At 31.7% G+C, this 8,711-nt stretch overlaps 1 long non-coding RNA gene across 1 annotated transcript; it reads right to left on the reverse strand.

The window, feature by feature from the left end:
* Positions 1 to 5,944: 5,944 nt before the first annotated feature.
* Positions 5,945 to 7,968, reverse strand: LOC107782277 (uncharacterized). Its single transcript, XR_001647191.2, has 3 exons — positions 7,754 to 7,968; positions 7,119 to 7,248; positions 5,945 to 6,203 (listed from the first exon to the last, which is right to left on the reverse strand). It is a non-coding gene; the product is annotated as an uncharacterized LOC107782277 (long non-coding RNA).
* Positions 7,969 to 8,711: the final 743 nt, after the last annotated feature.

The raw sequence follows: 8,711 nt of genomic DNA on the forward strand, positions 1-8,711 counted from the left end.
TTACATTAAATACAGTGACGCCCGCAACCTTCAAATCCTGGATCCACCTCTGGTTGAAAGCTACGTGTCATAATACTTCGAGAAAAAAAGTCCATTTTTTCCACATCTACTTCTGATTGTGGTTTAAACTTTTAATATAATTTTCCCATTTCAGTAACCTCCCCAAGCTCGAAACTTTAACTTTTTAAAGAGTATAAACATACTAGTGACGTCGAGTATATATACCAATAAATCTACTATGTTTCGATTGAGATGGCCCACACAACTCGAGGCCCTATTAAGGATGTGTTAGGTAGAAATGGCATGGGGTAGCCACTATTTAAGGTGGTATTTATTTTTTATCCAGCAATTCTAATGTTGAACAAAAATAGTCACTACTCTATTAAAATTAATATGAGAAGATATTTTTACCCTTTCTTCCATAGTTTTTCTTCCCAAACCTATTACATACTTACGTTGTAGCTGACGCAGGCTGAAGCGTCCCCATTATATCAAAACAGTTTGGGAGAAATAAGCTCTAAAATTATTATTTTAATTTTTTAGTAGCTACTATTCTTTTGTTGTATCATCAACAACATCAACTAATATAAATAATATGACACAGACAAAGGCTCTAAATTTGGAGAAAAGAGAAAACATGAATATTAATGTTCTTGCAGATTTGATGAAGAGATTTTTTTTTTCAATCAAAGCCACAGTGATTTCGTCCATACTATACGAGTAAAAAAAGATTAACGATTCAAACAATCAAGGCTCTTGATACCACATGTAAGCATAAACTTTAATTCATAGCAGGAATCTTGAACATGATAATCTTACATATAAGTTCAAAAGTTAAGGACATGTAGTCCTGAAGTCCTGAACTTAGAGTTACAAGTTCAAAAGTTAAGGAAAGGTAGTTTTTAACTTACAGTTACAAGTTCAAAAGTTAAGGACAGACAGTCCTTAACTTACAGTTACAAGTTCAAAAGTTAAGGACAGACAGTCCTTAACTTACAGATAAGTTCAAAAGTTAAGGACAATATGTCCTTAACTTAGACTTACAAGTTCAAAAGTTAAGGACAGGCAGTCCTTAACTTACAGTTGCAAGTTTAAAAGTTAAGGACAATATGTCCTTAACTTTAACTTAGACTTACAAGTTCAAAAGTTAAGGACACTTGGTCCTGAAGTTTGAGTTCCAAGTTCAAAAGTTAAGGACAATAGGTCCTGAACTTAGACTTACAAGTTCAAAAGTTAAGGACACTTTGTCCTGAACTTAGACTAACAAGTACAAAAGTTAAGGACGGGCAGTCCTTAATTTACAGTTACAAGATCAAAAGTTAAGGACAATAGGTCCTTAACTTTGACTTACCAGTTCAAAAGTTAAGGATACTTGTTCCTCAACTTTGACTTACAAGTACAAAAGTTAAGGACACTTGGTACTGAAGTTTGAGTTCGAAGTTCAAAAGTTAAGGACACTTGGTCCTAAACTAAGTTACAAGTTCAAAAGTTAAGGACATGTAGTCCTGAACTTAGAGTTACAAGTTCAAAGGTTAAGGACATGAGCAGAAGAGTATTTTCTTCCGGACAGTTAAAGTTTATTAAAGCAGTGGCTAAAGACTAAAGACATTTTAAACATTGACTTAAAAATAAATACATATGTTATTAGTGGCTAACCGTGCACTTCCCCTGTGTTAGACTCATCATTTTAAGGTCCATCTAAACGCGGGCTGCTTTGCTCAGACCCAACAAATTTTAAGACCCGCACGGATTGGACCGGACGGGGCCTTATTGAAAGCCATATATAATATTTAATTTAACGAAAAAGGGAAAAGTTCACGAACAAATATCGTTTTACAATTTGAAATAATAATGAGACAACCAATAGGATAAGAAATATATGCTACTGTCTCGGCACGGTAGGCAAGTTGGACTCTCTAGCAAAAAAAAAAAAAACGAAAAAAAAGGGAGTTTTAGAGCTTTACCCATAAAAATCAAACTAATTACCCTTGCCTACCTATTTACTTTTATACCTATCAAACTAATTATCATTCCTACTCATTGTAGCTTTTATGGGTAATTGACTCTTTTTTTCTCCATTTCTTTTTTCCTCTTTTTCGTTATTTTTGCTCTTTCTCCCTTTCTGTTATGTTTTTTTCAATCATATTATTTTTTATTTTCTTTCTTTATCATAATTTGATTCCATACCAAATTTTGGCTCCTTTATTTTTATTTTATTTCTTTCCTTTTGTTCATTTTTCTTTATTTCTTTATTTCTTTTCAAATTTCATTTAACTCTTTTTTTCCCTACATAATCTAATCACATTCTTCTTTATTTTATATAGCAATAAAATATAACTAATATAGTAAACATTCATTCACAAAAGAGCTCAGTCCTCTATGATACCAAACTGATATACAAGTATACCATTTTGGTGTATAATACAAATTCATCTACTTCACTACCTCAACATCATTTCAACCCATACTTCACCGCTCTAGTGCAAAATCTCCACCAAATTACCTTAAAAATTAGCCACAACCTCCATTCAACATTTCAAACTAAGTGTTTTTGTTTAAGAAAAAATTTAAAAAAAGGCGTGAAAACTCAATTGAAACATTGAAAAAGGTTCCAATGAAAAAGATACCAACCTGGTATATATCATATACTAACAGGGTATCATAGAGGACTGGTTCATTCATTTAATTAAAAAAAAATACTCATCATTCCTGTATGATACACATATAGTATATATTATTACTGACATGATATAGGTATGGTTCATTCCTTAAAAAAAGAGCTCAGTCCTCTATGATACCAAACTGGTATACATGTATACTAATTTGGTATATAGTATAAATTCATCTTTTTCGCAAGTTCAACTCAATTTCAATCCAATATTCACAACTCTAGTGCAAAAAAAAAAACAAATTGGCTCAACTTTAGCCATGACCTCCATTCAACATTTAAATGTAAATATTTTTGTTTAATAAAAATTTAAAAAAGGCATGAAAACTCCATTAAACATTTAAAAAGATTCCAATTAAAAAATTCAATAAAATTAAAAAGGACCAAATTATAACAGTATACTATTACACTATACTGTATATTATAAGATATATTGTTGGAATAAATTGTATGAATTAAAAATTATATACTAAAGTGGTATACATGTATACCATTTTGTTATATAGTATAAATCTATCTTCTTCGCTAGTTCAACTTAATTTCAATCCAAATTTCACAACTCTACTGCAAAATCTCCACCAAATTGGTTCAAGCTTTTGCTACAACTTCTAATTAACATTTCAAACAAACCCCAAACAGAATCAGATCAAACAACTACAAACTCAACAAACCCATTATATGAGTTTTCATCTTCAAGGTCCTTCAATTATGTATTTGATTTTTTATAATAATAAATCTCCAAAAATCTCCAGTATGAACTTTCTAAATATACTATAAATAACTTTTTAAAATATCTACTTTGAATCAAACAATGAATCTTAATGTTGAAATTTCAATTCAAAAGCTTCAAGCTCAAGAATGGCGGGTCTTTAAAAATTTAATCCCAAGCACCTCAAATCAGCTCCAAATAAAATCAAAATTCAGTACGATTAATATCCTTTCTTTTACTATAGCATAGTATCTTACTTAAAAACCACATTCGGGCTACAAGTATAAATGCTTAAGCTCAGACCATTCCCTGTAAGAATCCACAAAAAGAAAATATTCTCATTATATATTTTAGGAAAGTAGTGATTTCTACATATTTTTCTATAGATAGTTGTACTAAATAATGAGTTAAGCACATAAGTGAGAAATGGGGGAAGATGGTCATAGCAACAATGATGTCGTGATTTGTGAATGCAACGCCTTGGCAGAAGATAAGTGAAGGGCCGGGTAATTATTTTTAACCGTATGGGTAGTCTTTGTAATTAGTTTGAGGGTAGATAATTAGTTTATGTTTTATGGATACTTTGTGTAGATTCCCCAAAAAAAAACTCAAACAAACAACTTTACAAAATCAGCCAAAAAATTAAAGACATAAGGTAAGGATAAACAGAACTAATTGGAAGAAAATAGTGACTACTTGGGCCATAACAATAAAAAATATCGCATTCTAATTCAACATTAACATGGTATTCTTTATTTCTGCATTTGAGAAGAAAATTTTACATCAAAATTAGTACGTAACAAAAGAGCACATTCCTACCTTTGCCTCTTAACCTCGTGGTCCTTAATCTTATGTATAACGGGAACTCATTTTTCAACCGAAATGGCACGATCTTTCCTAGCATGATTTTTTCAAATTTGACTCTACGGCGGCAAAAAGAAGAGAATATTTAGTTCTTAATAATAACCATATAGCTAACAACAATATAGAAAAGAATAAGATCATTACTCACCTTTCTCATTACATGTCATAGCTGTTCGATTCTTTAGTGAAAAATATAAAATTACAAACTGAGAAATGTACCAAGTTCCATTCATATGGACATCTCCCCTCATCTCCATCATAGTGAAATGCATTATTCTTTTTCTAGTAGGCATCTGCACACTCCCACCCCACATATCAAATGTTCTCGCAGTATGGTTAGTCTACTATTGATGACATAATTACCACGAGATATAATTATATATTCGCACAATTCTTTTGAACAACTAAATAGAGCCAAATGTATGGGAACCATCAATAAGTCATAATTGGAGTACAGTGCAAATAAAGCGTAAGAGAAATTGAAAGCTACATGCAACAACCCTAATCTTATCCTCCCGTGATGAATCTTTTATAGTTTGCAAAAAGTTCCTTAACTTATTACAAACTCATTCAAGACAATTTTGATGATGTCCAATTAAAATAGGTGGCTATTCGGACATTTCAATCAACAACCTCTGCCCTTGCATGGGTTACATGTTATGTTAATTAAGATAGATATCTCGTAAATGACAACCTAAACCCCAATAGCCGAACCCATAGCCCAAGCAACAATCTTTTTCCTTATACTCCTCTATAAGTTGTCGTGCTTAAACTGGCATGCTATAGTCACATAGATTTCCATAACTAAATAAGTATAGACATACCATATTAGAATTAAAATTAAAACTAGGAAGACCATTCAATAAAGTCTTGGAACTCATATGTTGGTTGTTGCTGTCTCAACTCAGAACCAATGCCAATTATCATTATGTTCATTGAACTCACGGTCTTTTGCATTTTCTCAATCAGTTTGAGTGTCCAAGATGCGATAGCAAGAGTAAAGGTATGATTGAGGAATCATTCGATCATGATAATATATACCGGCATAATAGAACTATTGTCTCTACAATATATGAACCCCATCAATGTCTCAAGCACTCAACATAGTTGAATGTCTTGTTTGCATTCAGTAGTTACAACCCAAGATTTCTCCAATTGATCATCGAAAACATTATCCCATAGTCTACAACCAAATAAACAATGGTTACAACTATGATTGTAGGAAGAAACCAAAGAGAATGATGCTTGGGATCGAAGGTCAAATCTAAGATCAACTCTTCGTTGTTCAAAACATCCGATAAATATTTCTATTTCTTCTACAAAAACATAATTAAAATTTACTTTCGGTATATATTGTGTTTCATTTTCTATTTTTCACGTTTAAATCCTTGCGGAAATTATCTGAAGCAGCAATACAAAATTTTGAATTAGGTCTTCAAACTTTTTGAATTGGGTTCTTTCATTCTAACTTTCTAGTATCTTTTTATCTTATATTTGTTATTTTTGTTATTTTTACTTCATAAGTATATTTTTTAAATATTATTAGAATTTAAATATGTGAAAATATAAAACTTATTATCAAAAAAAAAGAGTTAAAATTTTAATACAATCTAAAAAAGGAGCTCTTGATAAATTTGTCACGACCCAAAATTTACAAGTTGTGATAGCACCTAACTCGACCCATTAGGTCAGCCAAATAACAGTTAACACAACCGTAATAAAATAAATGTGATCAACAATCGATATAATTGAATTTCCATACAAAATCTCAAGGACAAGTAGTACAAGACATGAGCTACTAAGACTAGATTGTTGCAAAAATGGATATGAAATAAATACAACTTCTGTTTGAAATGTACTTAAATAGAATTCATCTGTAGGACTACCCCGAGACAAGTGGTAGACATATCCGGAAGGCACGAGCATCTTTAGAGTCAGCTCCTGTCATCACCCGCAGCTCCGCTACAAAATCCGCACACAAGGTACAGAAGTATAGCATGAGTACAATTGACCTCATGTACTCAGTATATATCTTGATTAACCTCGGTGAAGTAGTGACGAGGCTTTCTATGTAGCAACCCCTTTGAGAGGGTACTACTTAAGAAACAAATCTAATTCCCTACTTACAAAATATTAATAAAAATATCTAAAATAATTTAGTAGCGGAAATAGGCCTATGCAAAAAGGTTCAAAGTGCAATATATTTTTTTTAACATACACCAAAATTTTATTTTAAATAAAATACAATGTCAAAATATTATCATAGGGTGATATAACCCTTCTTGCACAATCAAGAGATTAAAGCAACTTTCTAACAAATTTATGCACTCATTCAAAATCACTGCAAGTTTGTATTATACAAAAATTTCAAACTATCGGGTATATAAAAAAAGGAACTAGTTTTCTTCTTTTCTACATATTTACAAGACAAAGTGTAAAATCTGCATATGTACGTCATGCCATCACACTAAGCATAATCAAATATCAAGATGGACCGAAACCCCAAATCAAGTAGGGTCAAAACCCAATAGATAAGAGAATCAAGAACCATATTAAAAATGGCTTCCTAGTTAGTACTTAACACGGACAAGTTCCATAATTCAAGACGAACTACAAATCCAAAGTCAAGATGGCAAAAGATCCGAATCAAGAGGCATGCCAAGATGAGTGACTAAGTCACTGCCACAAGAAGGACAAAGTCCCAACAAGAATGCAAAATGATCAAACAATCCGTACGAATGGGCGATTTAGCAAATTTCTTACAAGACTTAATATAATACGAATATAACAATATAAATTGAAGACAAGAAAAATAAAATATCAGGTTATTTCAACATATTTTCAGCAAGCAAAAAGAGTACAAGTTTATACACAAACCTTGGTATTTTACCACAAAACAGTTCAATCACAACTTGGGGACGTTCGAATCGTCTACGCCGTAAACAAACCAAATCTGTCCACCTCCTCAAACACTTCCCCTTTGATTTTTTTTCAAGGATTTATATACCTTAAATACATAATCAAATATCTAAATAAGTTCAATGATTTAACAAGTCAAACTAAATATGATATTGGTAAAAATTACTCAAAAACGTTTGAAACAGAAATTCTGGACAATATCACTGTTCCGAGTTGTGACTCGGTTTTGAAGATCTATACGGACAAACTAGACTTTATGGTCTTCACTAAAGTTGTATATCTATGTCTTATCGTTTTATAACATCTTGAATCACCTCCATATCAATTTTGAACAAAATGTTATGCTAAAATTACTAACAGCAGTACATGGAGTATTTCTTAAACTGGAAATCTGGACAGCACCTGCCCTGTACTTTCTGACTCTTTTTCAGGTTCATAACAGTAAAACTAGATTTTGATTCCTTCATAAAAAATATAGATTTATGAAATACCTTTCCAGAAAGTCCTAGATCCCTTAAATCGGAGCTCTGTACAAAAAGATATATATACAATACTAGTAGATGTCTAGTATAAAAATGGGTTTAGAAACTTACCAAGAGGAGCAACTTGATCTTCACCAAAAACGAATTTTGCTTGTTGATTAGGTAGAAATCCGTGGGATTTTTTTTTTTTTAATGAAACTTCAGAATCTTGTTTCTACATAGGACAGAGATAGAGAGAGATAGAGATAGAGATAGAGAGATAGAGTAGAAAGATAGAGTAGAAAGAGAGATAGAAAGAGAGATAGAAAGATAGCTATTCTTCTTTGTTTCTGAAGAGTAGAAGAATGGGGAGTTTATGGATAGATATGAAATAAAATGGTTCCTCAACTACTAAATATTCTTAGATAAATACAAAAGGTTGGAACCCAAAACTTAATTATATACTATATTTAATAACAACTCGTCAAAATAATATTAAGTGTTACATATAGCAACACCATGGAACTTCCTTGCTAATATTAACACAACCTAAAGTAAGAAATTTTCATATACTGACCATTTCACATTTAGGAAATGCAAAGTAAAATATTTTCTCGTTATAAAAAAAATGCTCAATCAAGAATGCAAATATTATAAAAATTTTGGGGTGTTACAACTCTCTCTCCCTTAAAAAAAATTTCGTCTCTAAATTTACCTTGTACTAGTCCCGAAACAAATGTGGATATTAAACTCGCATATCCTCTTCTCACTCCCATGTAGCTTCTTCGCCTGAATGATTTCTCCAAAGAACCTTCACTAATGGGATTCTCTTATTTCTAAGCTCTTTTATCTCACGCGCTAAGATTTGGATTGGTTCTTCTTCGTATGTCAAATCAGGATTAACCTCAATAGATTCAATAGGAAGAACATGAGATGGATCTGAGCGGTATTTTCGAAGCATAGAAACATGAAAGACGTTGTGGATCTTACCTAATTCAGGTGGCAAAGCTAGCTTATATGCAACCAGACCAATTCTTTCAAGTATTTCATAAGGTCCAATAAATCGAGGACTAAGTTTACCTTTTTGGCC

This window comes from Nicotiana tabacum, chromosome 12, assembly GCF_000715075.1.
Source record: "Nicotiana tabacum cultivar K326 chromosome 12, ASM71507v2, whole genome shotgun sequence".
Lineage (NCBI taxonomy): Eukaryota > Viridiplantae > Streptophyta > Magnoliopsida > Solanales > Solanaceae > Nicotiana > Nicotiana tabacum.